Source organism: Schistocerca americana, chromosome X (genome assembly GCF_021461395.2).
Source record: "Schistocerca americana isolate TAMUIC-IGC-003095 chromosome X, iqSchAmer2.1, whole genome shotgun sequence".
Taxonomy (NCBI): Eukaryota; Metazoa; Arthropoda; class Insecta; order Orthoptera; family Acrididae; genus Schistocerca; species Schistocerca americana.
Genome location: NC_060130.1, coordinates 428106875 through 428124158, shown reverse-complemented (window position 1 = coordinate 428124158; position 17284 = coordinate 428106875). Strand labels below are relative to the sequence as shown.

Sequence of the window (17284 nt, the reverse complement as noted above, 5' to 3'; positions counted from 1 at the left end):
TTCTGTAAAAGAGCCGGCCGGTGTGGCCGTGCGGTTCTAAGCGCGTCAGTTTGGAACCGTGTGACCGCTACGGTCGCAGGTTCGAATCCTGCCTCGGGCATGGATGTGTGTGATGTCCTTAGGTTAGTTAGGTTTAAGTAGTTCTAAGTTCTAGGGGACTGATGACCTCAGATGTTAAGTCCCATAGTGCTCAGAGCCATTTGAACCATTTTTTTCTGTAAAAGATCGGCAATCTCGGGGATTTTGCGTCTGTTTAAATTTGGCATGTTTATTTCGTTGTTTCTGCAACACTGTTCTGACCACAAACGACAGAGCTGATCCTCCTTGAATTTATCTGTTATAAATCTCCCAATTGATGCCGATACTATTTCTTTGAATACAAGCCACATCTGGTCTACACCTATATTATTATTTTCGAAGGAGTGGAGATCGTCTCTCAGGAAGGCGTCAAGTGAATTTTATATGCTTTTTTTGATTAGGTATATTTTTTGTTTATTTTTGGAGGATTTGGGGGTTACAATATTCAATCTCGCTACGACAACCCTGTGTTCACTAATCCCTGTATCCGCTTTGATGCTCTTCATGAACTCAGGATTATTTGTTGCTAAGAGGTCAAGTGTGTTTTCACAACCGTTTACCATTCGCGTGGGCTTATGAACTAACTGCTCGAAATAATTTTCAGAGAATGCGATTAGCACAATTTCGGATGATGTTTTATGCGTACCTCCGGAATTAAACATGCATTTTCGCGAACATATCGAGGGTAAATTCAAGTCACCACCAACTATAATCGAATGAGTCGGGTACGTGTTGGAAATCAAACTCAAGTTTTCTTTGACCCTTTTAGCAACTGTATCATCTGAATTTTGAGGTCGGTAAAACTATCCAATTATTATTTTATCCCGGTTGCCAACAATGACCTCTGCCCATACTAACTCACAGAAACTATCTACTTCAACTTCGCGACAAGGTAAACTACTTCTGACAACAACAAACACGCCAACTGTGTTTAGCCTATCCTTTCGGAACACCGTTAAGTTCTTAGCAAAAATTTCGGCTGAGCTTATCTACGGCATTAGCCAACTTTCAGTGCCTATAACGATTTGAGCATCAGTGCTTTATATTAGCGCTTGGGGCTCTGGTAGTTTCTCAACACAGCTACAATTTACAACTGTTACACAGATGGTTCCTGTATCTACGTTCTTCCTCTGTTCGGCCTGCACCCTTTGTGACTGAAGCCCTTCTTGTGTTTTCCCGAGACCCTCTAACCTAAAAGACCGCCAAGTTAACACCACACAGCCCCTGCTACCTGTATAGCCGCCTCCTGCGTATAGTGGACACCTGACCTATTCATCGGAACCCTAACCCACCACCCTTTGGCGCAAGTCGAGGAGTCTGCAGCCTACACGGTCGCAGAACCGTCAGAACCTTTCATTCAGACCCTCCACTCGGTTCTGTACCAGAGATCCGCAATCGGTCCTGTCGACTACGCTGCAAATGGTCAGCTCTGCTTTCATCTTGCAAGCAAGAATGGCAGCCTTCACCACTTCTGTTACCCTCTCGAAACCAGAGAGAATCTCTTCTGATACAAAGTGACACACATCATTGGTACCGACGTGAGCAACCACCTGCAGTTGACTGCATCCTGTGCTCTTCATAGCATCCGGGAGGACCCGTTCCACATCTGGAATGACTCCACCCGGTATGCACGTGGAGTGCACATTGGTTTTCCTTCCCTTCTTGGCAGCCATGTCCCTAAGGGGCCCCATAACGCGCCTAACGTTGGAGCTCCCAACTATCAATAATCCCACCCTCCGTGATTGTCCGGATCTTGCGGACTGAGAGGTTTCCTCTGAAACTGGAATGATCTTTCCTCTCATGTCCCTGATTATTGACCATTTCTCCTGGGACACAATGTATGTATAAGGTGGCAGTCAAAAAAAAACGAGATACATGGAAAAAGTAAGTAAACTGTTCATTTCAAAAGTAAGCGGCGTAATCGTCCAAAGCAAATCTACACTACTGGCCATTAAAACTGCTACACCACGAAGATGACATGCTGCAGACGCGAAATTTAACCGACAGGGAGAAGATGCTGTGATATGCAAATGATTAGCTTTTCAGAGCATTCACACAATGTTGGCGCCGGTGGCGACACCTACAACGTGCTGACATGAGGAAAGTTTCCAACTGATTTCTCATACACAAACAGCATTTGACCGGCGTTGCCTGTTGAAACGTCGTTGTGATGCCTCGTGTAAGGAGGAGAAATGCGTACATAATGTTTCCGACATTTGCAGAGGTCGGATTGTAGCCTATAGCGATTGCAGTTTATCGTATCGCGACATTGCTGCTCGCGTTGGTCGAGATCCAATGACTGTTAGCAGAATATGGAATCGATGGGTTCAGGATGGTAATACGGAACGCCGTGGGTGCGCGAATGGCACAACGTCATTTTTTCGGATGAATCTAGGTTCTGTTTACAGCATCTTGATGGTCGCATCCGTGTTTGGCGACATCGCGGTGAACGCACATTGGAAGTGTGTATTCGTCATCGCCATACTGGCATATCACCCGGCTTGATGGTGTGGGGTGCCATTGGTTACACGTCTCGGTGACCTCTTGTTCGCATTGACGGCACTTTGAACAGTGGTCGTTACACTTCAGATGTGTTACGACCCGTGGCTCTACCCTCCATTCGATCCCTGCGAAACCCTACATTTCAGCAGGATAATGCACGACCGCATGTTGTAAGTCCTGTACGGGCCTTTCTGGATACAGAAAATGTTCGACTGCTGCCCTGGCCAGCACATTACCCAGATCTCTCACCAATTGAAAACGTCTGGTCAATGGTGGCCGAGCAACTGGCTCGCCACAATACGTCAGTCACTACTCTTGAGGAACTGAGGTATCGTGTTGAAGCTGCATGGGCAGCTGTACCTGTACACGCCATCCAAGCTCTGTTTGACTCAATACCCAGGCGTATCAAGGCTGTTATTACGGCCAGAGGTGGTTGTTCTGGGTACTGATTTCTCAGGATCTATGCACCCAAATTGCGTGAAAATTCAATCACATGTCAGTTCTAGTATAATATATTTCTTCTTGGTGTAGCAATTTTAATGGCCAGTAGTGTACAACTACGAATATCTTTGTGCAGGGCTAAAAAATATGGAAGTCCTTTGGGGAGAGATCGGGACTGTATGATGCATGTGTAAGGGCTTCCCAGTAAAACTTCTGCAGTGTAATCGAAATAAACTTGGCATCATGTTGGAAACGTGACCTCGACGCAAAATTTTCCATGGCGGTGTAGCTTCACAATGTAATAAATGTGTTAACAGTTGCGGTGATTATTTTTGAAGTAATAAGCAGTATACTTCCTTCTGTATATCTTGTAGTTTTGGCGCAGTCCTCTTTTGATATCCCGGAGGTCCTTACAAATAACCTTTTGTTAATTTAGACTGAGTCACTTCCCTGTTTCTGTTGAAACTAAGGTAAAATTTTCTCAGAATCAATGAATTCGGGGCAAAGTGGTAATTCATATTATCTGCTCAGTTCTCTAATTTGGTTTATGGCTTGCAGACGGACCATTGCACTGTATGGAATGCTGAAGCCTGCCTGATAAATGTCATTCCGCTGATGGTACGTGGGAAGAGAGAGTGTTTTCGTCTGGATTTCTCTAATTTTAGCGGTGTGTCAGTACGCGAGATAGGTGTTGGTGAAGTAGTACGTTTCTCGTCTCGTTTTGGAACGTAGGCTGCATGAAATATGTGAGAAAGCCTCTCCATGATTCATAACGTCTTTAGATTGATATCATGGACAGGTGGCTGTTTATGTCCTTGATATTGGTTCGCTACTGTATATCACTATCAGGTAAGGAAATTTATCGAGGACCACGTCATTCCTGATATCCTAGTCGACTGACTGAAATTGCTCTATGCTGACAGAGGCATCCCAGCTGAACAGCAAACTACGTGGTGTAGTTGTAATGCACTGGACTCGCAAGCGGTGGGAGTGGTGTTCAAATCTCCGTCAGGCACACAGCTATGGGTTTCCCGTGATTTGTCTAAATCGCTTGATGCAGGTGCCAGAATGATACCTTTTGAAAGGCCGCGCCCGATTTCGTTTCCTTGTCCACTCAGAACATGCGCAGTGTATCTGATGAATGATGAACTCGCCGTCAACAGGACGTTAACCGAAACCTTCCTTGCTTCCTAGAAAAAATGGAAGTGTGATCAGTCAAACCCCAACAACGAAATCGTCGTGCAGTAGACGTCACATTTTAGAAGGCAAATCCTGCCAGAGATAATGCTGTTACAGATGGGCGCCAGCAGTAGTTGAGTGTACGGGTGCCACCGCTTTGTGGGAGAGGCTTTCAACTGGTTCTGCACTGTCTTTTTCTCGCACCACTGATCCCTAACTGTGCATCTGCCTATCGTTGTGACACACTTGTTCATCAGGCCCATTTGCGACGTCCGGACTTGGGCTTCACTAACAGTTTTCTCTCCTGCAGACGTAACTTGAGATCCGCGCCGTACGTTAGAAGTCTGTGGGCCATCCGCATCTTACTACAGTGATACACAATGGTACACAGTCCTCCAGTGTACATCTACATACATACTCTACAAACTACTGTACAGTGCGTGTTGGTTACTTCTTATCAATATTATCGATCTTGGTTCCCATTCCATTCGCGTATTGAATAAGGAAAAAGTCTGCTATATGCCTCTGTAAGCGCCCTTATCTCTGATCTTATTCTCACAATACTTACGAGAGATACTCGATGGTGGCTGCAGAATGGTCACACAATTTTCCTCACATAGACGTTCTTTAAATTTATCCTTCGGAGTTTCGCAAAAATTGCGTTGTCGAAGTTGCATGAACATTTGTTACCCTTCATATTGTTTGTAACCACCTGTTACGATCCTACGAGTACGTCTCTAAGTTTGTTCCGTATCTGTTGTCATGCCTACTTGGTAAGGACTCCAAAGACTGCACAGTGTTCTAGAAATGGTCGTACTAGTTTCGTATGTGGTTTCGTTTACAGAAGCATTGCAGTTCCCCAGAACCCTTCCAACAACTCTTATCTTCCCTTCGCCTTCCCTATTTCTGATTTCATATACATTCTTAGAAATACTCCTAAATACTTACACGGTGCAACATTCTCAATAAGTGTGACACATTCCAGGGAGGAAACGGGCAAATGGGGACGCAAGAGGTCCTATATCGTTACTTAGCAGACATGAAAGTAAGATGGTATTATTCTTAAACGTGCTAGTTCCATTCTGAGAAAACTGGGTCGACATGTGTATAAATAATTTGTGTTTGTTTTATTGCACCATTCTGACGTAACTCAGCATGAGAGAATGGGCAGTAGGTAGAAGAAAGGAAAGTCTCTCGATTGCACAGCCGTGCACCAAAAAACTAGTTAGACACCGTGAAGGACGAGCAGAGATCGGTGTAAGGACACTGCTATACCAGAACTACTGTGGATTGTTTCCCGTGGAATCGGCTTATTACGGCCAATTGCCACCTTACATTCGGGTAATACAGTCTATAAAGTAAAGTGGTGAATGAATAAAGAGTAAGAAAAGCCCTTAATTGGTTGGCTCTGTGTCGGAAACTGGTTGTGCGGACTATCTCTTTCAAACTATAGTCGTCCATAACATGAACACATCACAGATAAGAAAATATTACTTGTTGCTGTATAAATGGACAGGTCTTGGTTCAAATGGCTCTATGCACTATGGGACTTAACATCTGAGGTCGTCAGTCTCCTAGAGCTTAGAACTACTTAAACCTAACTAACCTAAGGACATTACACACATCCATGCTCGAGGCAGGATTCGAACCTGCGACCCTTCCAGCCGCGTGGTTCCGGACTGACGCGGCTAGAACCGTTCGGCCACAGCTACCAAAATATTAATACCTTGCATCTACTCAGGAACGAAAATTGGCAGTACTGCGGAAAAATCGTGAATTCGTGTATTGCACGAAGCTTTATATACTTTTAGAACAAATGGAGACAGCTGCTCTTGTAGGACAGGGCATCCTTATTACCGGGAGTGGAACAGTTCGCCGAGTCAGGTGACTGTGACGTCATGTACTGTACTAGCCGTCAGCGTAACAGTCGATGACAGGATGAGCATGACGCGCAGCATCAGCACATTTGATCGCAGGGAGAAAGTAGATGCCCGACTATAGGGCATTCCATTTCAGCTGTCTAGAGGCACTGGGCTTTCCGTATGCCATTGACAAGGGTAAGCAGTTCGTACTTCGATTTCAGGACAGAACCACTGCCATCAATCAGTTCGGTGAGTAATAAACCATCTTGCCAACTATCGGTCTAGATTTGTGGCTGGGCTCAGTACTTCCGAGCAGCTAGGACTCAAAAAACGTTGTTCATAACAGGCTGAAATGGACAGATGTAATTTCTTTAGTACCTTAAGTGAGTTTTACACAGCCGTTACTGTTCACAACAAACAATGATGAGCTAAAAACTATGAACATCTGCTTAATAGCGTGATGGCCCACCTTTTGAACACATTACAGCAGCGATCCTACGTGGCACGGTTTAGAAATGTCCTTGGTAGATTTCTCGAGGTATGTGCCACCAGATGTGTACGCACAGGTCACAAATTACGAACCAGTGAGTGGTTTGTGCGCACCGAGCTGGCACCGACATCATCCTACATGTGTTCCATCGGGTTCAGATCAGGCGCACTTGGTGGTCACGACATTAACACGAGTTCAATAACTTGTTCTTCAAACCACTGTAGAATGAACTCGGTCTTGCCACAAGGTCTGTTATCCTGCTGGAAGATGCTATTGCCGTCGTGCAAGACATCAAGCGTACTCTAACCAAGCATATTTACATATCTATGAACCTATTCCATATGCTCGTACCTTCGTTAACAGTCTGAAATTGGGCACCGTGTCAAATGCTTTCCGGAAATCTAGAAATACGGAATCTGGCTGTTGCCCTTCAACCATAGTTCGCAGTATATCATATGAGAAATTGACAAGCTGAGTTTTGCACTAGCGATGCTTTCTGAAACCATTCTGATTCATGGACATAAGCTTCTCAGTCTCAAGAAAGTTTAATATATTCGAACTGAGAATAAGTTCAAGGATTCCGCATCAAACCGATATGAGGGATATTGGTCTGTAATTTTGCGGGTCCGTTTTTCTCGCTTATCATCTACGAATAGAATAGAAATGGAGGAAAATTCTTCCGGCAAACAATGTACTCTAATCATATCTTGGCTTGCCGAGTACAGGCTGGTGCCGCCCCCGCCCCCCCCCCCCCCTCTCTCTCTCTCTCTCTCTCTCTCTCTCTCTCTCTCTCTCTCTCTCTCTCTCTCTTTGTTCTCTTTGCGTGTGTGTGTGTGTGTGTGTGTGTGTGTGTGTGTGTGTGTGAACTCATTTCCCGTAACAACACACCATGCGCATATTCTGACGAGTGAATTGCGGGAATTTCTGTTTCACTGTAATTAGTAAATACTTCTGCTCCCTGGGAGTGCTTATCGATATCTAGAGTTGGTACGAAATATCCGTGTCTCATCTATAGCTGCTCTGGGAGGAAGCATCTTGTTCCTGGACAGCCGCTTGAATGAAAGATAACTCACTGTGCATCTCAAGTCTACAGTATATGTCTTGTCCTTAGTTTACAAAAATTGACGCATTACCCTTTCGCCATGAACCGCACGTAATTATTGACAAATGTCCGTCTGTTTTAGATTATTGCATTCTGGAAACGAACCTTAACTTCAACAATTCAGGATAAAAGAAAGAATGGCTGTGAGATGAACAACTGATAAAAATGGTGAAAAAGCAATGTAACCTTCTTATGTGACAGCTAATGGCTAATGAATGAAAGACCGAATGAATTCAATGTGCATGTCAAAAGTCAGGCACACGACGACACGATGGAAGTATTGTAAAACAATGCTTGCTTCAAAAGTAGCTCGTATCGTAAATGTTCCCCTCCGCCACTGATTATGTGTCAACACATTATGTAAACAGTTCTTACGTTTGAACCAATTAGCCCCGGATTACGAGCATGTACGCAATTTTATTGGAAAAAAGCTTCTATTTTGCATTTCGATGAAAGAGAATTCCTGGCCAATACGATAGAGATAAGGTCTTGACAGTAGAGACAGTGTGCCTGAATGGTTCTTGTTTTCTGTGGTAAAATCGCGTAAAATAGAAACTTTAAAACGCGATGCCAAGAATGCAGATAAGAATTTTAAAAAACTTTTGTAAGGACTATTTTTAATAAGTAGTAGTATCAAAATTTAAAACATACGCAAATGTCAGTGACTATCATATCTTAAAAGCGTATAAAATGTACGGACTTTTTACGCCTAATATAACATTCAGAGCATATTTCCTAAAAATGTTGTACTAAACCAAGTGCTCTTATTTAACCAACCATATGTGTATAACTAAATGACTGAAAGAACCATGAAGTACATTTTTATAAAAACATGTGCCATTAATGAGAAAAATAAACAGGTAAAAGTCATTAATACAAAAAAAAATTGCAAACGGTAACTCGGTGATAGAGTGCAAACAATTATCATTAAAAACTTTTAAAATTCAATTACGGTAAAATAAATTGATATTAGGATAGAAATACGCTCTACTTGTCAAGACTATCGTATGATATTCGAAGTGCCTAACTATATTTGTTTATATATCTATGCAAAGCTAATAGACTAGGCAGGCAGTGTTAACACCGATTCCTGTCAGATCATCGATGTTAAACGCTGTCGGGTTGGGCTTGCATGGGTGACCTTCCGGGTCTACCAAGTATTGTTGGCAAGCAGGGTGCACACAGGTCTTGTGATGCCAATTGAGGAGCTACTTGACTGAGAAGTAGTGGCTGCGGTCACGAAAGCTGACAACGGCCAGGAACCCAGGAGAGCGGTTTGCTGAACACATGCCCCACCGTATCAAAATCCGGTGATGCCTGTCTGCCAAGGATGACATGCTGATAGATCGGTACCGTTAGACCTTCTGAGGCCTGTTTCTGACGCAGTTTCACATCTATAAGAAGCTTTTATGGGGATTAAGCGCATCTGAAGACAGCAAATACTTGGCGAAATCAGAAATTTGAATATTTTTTATACACCTAAGCGATCGTGACGTAATAAATTATTATGCAGAAAAAGTATTTCCTAGAACAGTCCCTTTGCCAACTGTGAGTTTCTCAGCAGCTATTCGCTAAATGAGGAAGCGTCAGATGACCAGTCCGAAGGTCCAGAATTCAGTTATGAGTCAGTGCTAATATTTTTTTCTGGCGCTTGTCACTTGTTGCACCTCTGACAAAGATTTGTGTGTGTGTGTGTGTGTGTGTGTGTGTGTGTGTGTGTGTGTGTGTGTGTTTTACTTGAGGCTGCTTGTGAAGTTCTACTTTCAAGAATATTAGCGTCGTTAGGATTATTTTTAAAATGCAAGCATGGAATTTCTCGAAAGAAGAGGAGTTACACAGTTAAAACTTTCTCGCAAGATAGTAACTGTGTACCGGACTGGGATTCGAACCTGCGACCTTGCCTTTCACAAGTGTTGCTCTTACCGACTAAACTATTCACGCACGACTCACAAACCACTCTCACAGCTTCACCTCCGCCGATACCTCTCTCGCACTTCCATTCTGGATTCGATCACCTAGTCTGTGGCCGAGCTATTCCTCCCAAGTATCGTCTCTTCCAGGAGTGCCAGTCTCACAAGATTTCCAAGAGCACTTATGTGAATTTTGGAAAGTAGAAGTCAGGTGCTGGCAGAAGTGAAGCTATGTGGGCGGATCGGGAGTCGTGCGCGGATAGACCAGTTAGTAAGAGCATCGCCCGCGAACCGCATGGTGCTGGGTTCGAATTCCGGTATGGCACACAGTTTTAATCCGCTAAGAGAGCAGAGTGAAAGATAAATTCTGGAAGTTGCAATGTTGTAGTAATTTCGATTACTAATTGATAAGTTCTAGTTCATACCAGTTTTCATCATCGCTGATAAGGCTTCTCTCCCATTGGTTGAGAAAATTGTCCATATCGAAGGTCAGTATATAGTTGAAAATAGCCGCCTTGCTTTTCGATAGCTTCACGAAGTTCCAGATATGATAATTCTAGTGTGTTTGATTTGTTTCATGGCTCGTTAAAGTAGCGATAGTTACACCACCCGAAACATGTCATTACATTCATATCTCCTGTGTGTCACCTCATTCCTCGGAAAGCAGTTGTGGAAGCCTACTGGAGTTGTCGCATTCTCGTAAGGCTCGTGGATAAAACAATGAAACAAAGCTCTCCCATTGTTTTTAGAGCTGTATTACAGGGTGTCACAGGAGGAATGCTCAGTACACAGGGATATGATAGGAACGATCATTCGAAGCAAACAAGTCCAGTAAACAAGGGCTCTAAAATGCATACCTTAAAAGCTACGAGCACACCATCACCATCTTTGCTGCTGTGAAACACATTTCTTCTACTGAGCAAGTGCTCATAGCTCTTCAGGTATGTATTTTAGAGCACATATTTACGAGACTTCTTTGCACCAATGATCATTCCTGTGATATCCCTGAATATTGACCATTTCTCCTGGGTCACCCAGCGTACGTGCTCGGAAAAAAATCGGGTCAACACCAGCTTTCTTTTATTTAAAACTATAAAGTAATCCATTGCTCATTTCGAGTGTGCCTTGAAGACTCAAATTTATTGTAGGACCAGGATTCGAAACTTAACTATTTAGGCCATACGAGCACGCTTCCAGGACCGATCCAAGCATTCACTGCCACTTAAGATTTGTTCCTGTTTTTCCGAACAAATAGACAGATGTTCCTCTTTCAGAAATAGCACTACCAGGTGATGCGGTGTGATGGAAAACAGTGGAGTACGTTGACATGGTGATGCACATTAACTGAAGTAAATTCACTAAAGTGGCATTTAAATGTTGTCACACATGTTCGCACTGTTTCCAAGCACTACTAGCAGTGCTTCGCCCACGGAGTATGTGGAAATAGCGCCACTGGTAGGAACGGTGGACGAAGTGTGTGTGGAAATTTGTTGGAGTGACGTTTTTCGAATAGTCTGAGATCCAGGTTCTAATCTCGGACTAACATAAAATTTTATTAATTACAACATTATTATTGCACTGCAGGCTCAGCGTTTCAGAACAAATTTCGCTGCTATCATTACATTCACTGCATTTCGTCCCCACTGATTGCATATATCTCATGTCAGTGCATTTAATTAATCTTGTTCGTTGTTAGCTGATACTTTGCATACGCTACACTTACGTGCGAGTGGCTATATATGTGTAATAAAACGCTTCTTTCCCTTTTGGAATACCGTAGGTAGACTCCTAGTACCAGACAGTATGACTCCAAATCGTCGTTCTTTATTTCGCTGCCTTTCCAAGGGTGACATGATTTCTATATAGTGCATGCGTACCTCCTGCATGTATCAGTGACTTTCATGGATTCTGAAGCTGTTTTTGCGTGGAGCTTGTTTTCAATTGCTTAAGACTCCTAGAGTAATTACGTCATTACGCGTTCTCATGCAAAAATTTTGATACATGATTTTGTATTTCTGTGCGTCTTGGGTATTGTTTCACTCGAGAATAAGCCGCAACTTGAAACTGATCGCAGCATTAACGTAAATGAAGTTTGAGAATTGCAGAAGGTTGTCCCGGAGCTAACAGGAGCATACCCGTCGTACAAAATTATCTGAAACTACATCTTCCAGTCACATTAACATCACCACCGCCTATGCTTGACGTCATCTACATCTACATCCATACTCCACAAGCCACCTGACGGTGTGTGGCGGAGGGTACCTTGAGTACCTCTATCGGTTCTCCCTTCTATTCCAGTCTCGTATTGTTCGTGGAAAGAAGGATTGTCGGTATGCTTCTGTGTGGGCTCTAATCTCTCTGATTTTATCCTCATGGTGTCTTCGCGAGATATCCGTAGGAGGGAGCAGTATACTGCTTGACTCTTCGGTGAAAGTATGTTCTCGAAGCTTTAACAAAAGCCCGTACCGAGCTACTGAGCGTCTCTCCTACTGAGTCTTCCACTGGAGTTTATCATCTCCGTAACGCTTTCGCGATTACTAAATGATCCTGTAACGAAGCGCGCTGCTCTCCGTTGGATCTTCTCTATCTATTCTATCAACCCTATCTGGTACGGATCCCACACTGCTGAGCAGTATTCAAGCAGTGGGCGAACAAGCGTACTGTAACCTACTTCCTTTGTTTTCGGATTGCATTTCCTTAGGATTCTTCCAATGAATCTGTCTGGCATCTGCTTTACCAACGATCAACTTTATATGATCATTCCATTTTAAATCACTCCTAATGCGTACTCCCAGATAATTTATGGAATTAATTGCTTCTAGTTGCTGACCTGCTATTTTGTAGCTAAATGATAAGGGATCTATCTTTCTATGTATTCGCAGCACATTACACTTGTCTACACTGAGATTGAATTGCCATTCCCTGCACCATGCGTCAATTCGCTGCAGATCCCCCTGCATTTCAGTACAATTTTCCATTGTTACAACCTCTCGATACACCACAGCATCGTGCAATAACCAATGACGGACGGCAAATGGCAGCATTAGCAGTGAATGATATGTAAAGAGTATTGTGGGGGGGGGGGGGGGGAGGGAAGGGGGAGACGAGGAAAAGCAGTGCAGTTTTTGTCGTAGTGAGGGAACGGAGCCATTTATGTCACATCCAAAAGGGCATGATCATCATCTGTCGGGCCAAGGGTGGAGGCATTTCCGAATCGACTAAGTTTGTAAGCTGTTTTCGTGCCAGCATGGTTAAAGTATACAGTGCATAGCAAAATGGCGCTATCCAAAACTGACGCCGAGGTAACTGTGGTGCCCCAAGGGCCATCGAATACGGGGGTGAATAACGGCTGGGGAGATGTGTACGGGCGAACAGACGTGCCACTGTTGGGCAACTGACCACCAAGATGAAGCAAGGGGCTACCAACAGTATCTTCGCAACGACCGTTTAGCGAACATTGCTGCATATGGGTCTCCGCAGCAGGCGCTCGGTTCATACATTCATCCTGACTGCTGCTCATCGGCGACGATGGCTGGAATTTGCACGCCAGTACCGCCAATGGACGTCCACTGAGTGGCGACAGGTGACCTTTTGAGATCAATCACTTTTTATGCTCAACTGGACAGACGACCGTTGGTGTGTACGACGTGAAATGTATGAAAACAAACACCCAGCAAAAATTATCAGGAAGTTTCAGGCCGGAGGAGGGAGCTTTATTGTCTTAGGAATGTTTTCGTAGCATTCTCGTGGCGATTAAGTCATTCTGGAAGGCACAATGGATCTATCCTTGGGGACTGCGTCCGCTCGTACATGAGATTTGCTTTTCCTCGGTACGATAGCATCAACCAGTAGGACAATACAACGTGTCACAAAATTCGTAATATACGTGCGTTGTTCGGAGAGCAACAGGATGAGTTTATCCTACTCCCTTGGCGACCAACTCGCCTGTCGAGAATCTGAGAGATCACCTCGATCGGGCTCTAGGCGCCGTGGATCCTTAACCGACCAACCGAGTGCAGCTGGCCGTGTCACAGGAGTCGGCATGGCTCCACGTTCCCGTCGATACCTTCCAGAATCTCATTGACACTCTTTCTGCACGTCTCGCAGCAGTCCGCGCTGCAAAAGGTTTTTATTCAGGCTTTCGGCAGTGACAGATAACAATCCTAGGACTGGCCAGGTAACGAACCCCAGACCTTCGGATTCATAGTCTGGCGAGGAGCCGCTGAAGGAAAAATAATACCCTCGATTTCGTAGTCCTGCAGAAGTTTGCAAATGAGCACACAGACGACTAGCGCATATTAGTACAGTACCTCATTGTCTCGTAGGTATGTACAGCGTTGCATTTTCTTTCTTCGGCGTAAGTACGATGTAACGTTATTTTCACAGATATTTTGATATGCTTGCTTTTGTGACGGCTCCCAAACCCAAGGTCCTCGGCGGTACTTTTGGGGAAGCCACCACAAATTGTGGAGTAGTGGGTAGTAACCAGGATGTAGCTATGTCTGTTGGCCGAAAAATAATTGACAAGAATTGCGCCAGCTAGAATTAAGAGATAACTTATCTTTATTTCTGACGAAACGTGCACCAGCAATACAAGTCCAAGTAATATCCAAGAGTGATCCGGGTACTGAGCCTAGTCGAATACAATAGCAAATATCACACTGCAATGGCTCCGCTATAAACTCCACGAAAGGCTAGCAATAGACAATCGACTGTCCGTCTCGGGGCCAGCGCTCCTCCTTATATGCAAAAGGCAGAGGGCGGTGCGGACCCGAGATCAGCCATGGCGCGACCTCTTCCGCCGGCGGTAGACGCCGACGGCCGCGACAGGAACTGTGGCCAGCGATGTCACGGTCAGGGCGCGCGTGCGCGAGTTGGTTGGTTGGATCCGTGGATACAACACTTACTTTTTCGTGTATAGTTTGTGGAGAGGAGTCCAGTTTCATGGCTATGTTGTGCGCACATAAGGACTATATTTTGCCCTAGTTCTAAATCAGCCAACCAGATATATGTTACATAGCGTGTGCACTGTGTTTAGCCCTTCTTTGGCCGCAAGCTCGCGTGTTGTCGGTTTGCGCTGCGCCAAAAGTTGTATGTACCGAAGTAATTAACGATAGTGTCGTATTTGTAATGAGGAAGCTTGATCATTTAGCGGCTGCCTCTCATAACAGCAAATGGGGACAGACACTGCAAATTATAGCTCCCAGAAACCGTGGTCGGAGCGAGGAGGGTGCCGGAAGCTAGCCAGAAGCTTCACTAAGAGGCGAGGCGGGGAGAGAGAGGCCTGTATCGACCCACTCTGCCAGAAAATGCGATCAAGCGGGCCAGGCATCCGGGGGCAAATCAGCATTTCCTGCCAGCGCCACAGGTGGACGGGGACACGGTCGCGACACAACAGAAGACACTCAAATCCTTCGGTCATGTTAGGCCTGAATCGGTTTTACGAGCGCCAGTTGTTTAACACGAGTGGTGTCTGTTCTGATTTAGTTAGAGCGGTGACGTAAGGTTGTGACTACCTACATATCTTTTTTAAGGAAAAAAGGGTGAGAGTTGCGCATGTATGTCGCTAGGAAGAGGAAGACAAGGAAGTGGAGAAGGTTCAAGAAGAGAATTTGAAATACTGTACTGGGGGAAAGCGTCGTGGAAAGTGTATTTTGGCGAAAAATGTGAACAGATCACTGCAGGGACGTTTTTGTTCCCCGTCGGTCTGGAAACTTCGTCGGACTAAAAAGTTTCTGAATAAATAAAAAAGCCTATGTTAACTTAGTAAATGAGGATGGCTAAACTTTTTGCCTATCCTATTCCTACTTCACGTAAGAGTAGGTTCGAAGAGGAGGGAAAGTGGTTCACGTTTCTTATGTTCTACACGACAGTCTTGGTGCGATAGATAACCTAAGGTATATTCTAAGACAAACAGGATAGCTTTGACACTGTGAGTCGTTGCTGGCTGATTTATCTGCAATGATTTATACACTGATAGTGCCACGTTAGGCTCGGACGGACGGCGAGTGAAAGTACAGCTGACGCCTATCCAATGAGAATTTTGCTGCCTCGCGGGACGCCCTTCCGTAGTGAAGCGATCGCGTTCTACAATAAAGGGGCGAGTGTAAAATCTGTACTGCATTATGCGGACTTTCTAATAATACATGAAATGATGTTGGTGGCCCTCAACTACGTTCCCTCCAACTCAGAGTTGCAATATTAAAAGTTCTGCCTGGTTTCGTTGTCTAGGGGCTGGGATACGTAGTTGCCGCATTACAGGCCAAATATAGCGGAGTCTACAGTATACGATAAGAATACACACATGAATCGAATAGTCGAAGGTTTCTGTCACTCGGCAATTGCGAATTATGAAAGTAACATATCAATTTATAAATGAAAGATTGCAATTAAATAAGATCTGCAGGTACTATCTTAACGGCTTTAAATGATGAGTACGGTAGTAGAAGTACTTCTGAGAATGCGGTATATTTCTGCGAGACACTTATTGGTGTCGATGGTCCAGCAATTAAATAAAATATAAGTTGAATAACAGGGAGACAATAGATTCCTACAGCACGTAATTAGTTATGAACAACAACACAGCCCGCGAGATATTTACTTCTAAACGAGTACTACGTCTTCACTGTAGAAGCCACGGAAATCTCACAAGTGCACAAGTCGGCACTCCAAAGTATTTCTATCTGCCGCGACCACGCGCATACCGCTCCCCACTGTCAAAGTGTCTCCCGCGACCGTGCGTCCACCCTGCCATCGCGTCCCGCACCTCCCGTGTCTTCTCCTGTGCGACTGTCCCCGTACTGTCCAGCACTCTTCACCCGAACTCGCTTCCATCCAGTCTCCCCATTCACGAGCGCTGTGACTGGCTAGGGCGCTCGCACCATGTCTTCATGCCAACGCGCCCACACAAACATAATGAAACACATTCGAAGTACTGGATTTGCATTTAAATAACTTGAAATTATATAAATATTCGTATGGCTCGACCATAAACACGCTCTAACACACATTATTAGATATATAAACAAATTAAATAAACATATATCAAAGGAATAGAAAAAAAGGTGAGTCAGTAGCCTAATGGCTCTGTGCTTTCTATAACACAGTAAATACTTAACCAATTTCTTCATGAATAGTATATATAGGATATAAATAAAGACATAGATGAATAAATATATTTATAAGCAGGCTGCAACCGTTTTTTCGTGTAACTTGGAGTACTTATGGCCTGACGCGATCGATAGTAACCGGCCACTTTGACCTCCAATAACTTATGTATTATTCAAGTTACATGCCTGTAATTCATACCAATTTAGGTTTACACTATTAGCTTTCTAAAGACACAGCGATTGACAAAATCGGATGAAGCGTTTATATTTTGGAATTTCGTTGCTGGATGTTACTTCTATAATTTACCGTCATATACTAAACTTCAAACTAATAAAGATATTGAAAATCTGATTACACCATCAGAATCGTCGTGCAAATAGTAGTAATGTACATGTTTCTTTTTGTGGTATCATGATTCATCTGGCTCCTATTAATTTCTATACGAACTGTGAAATGTCTGCCATTAAGGGTTCACAAGGTCCGCCATCTTTGGCCCTCCCAGCGCACAGCGTCACTAAGGAATTCCGAGCCATGTGCTCGATGGACCACGCGCTGGGGCTACCCCTGTCGTCCGGCTAACGCTCCGCACCACGCGTTTGCTGTCGGACCC

General features: G+C 44.3%; 1 protein-coding gene across 2 annotated transcripts in view; it reads left to right on the top strand.

Moving 5' to 3' along the window:
* LOC124555614 (proton myo-inositol cotransporter-like) overlaps nt 1-17284 on the top strand; it is a 522342-nt gene that overhangs the window by 153675 nt on the left and 351383 nt on the right. The gene's annotated exons all lie outside the window — the stretch shown is intronic.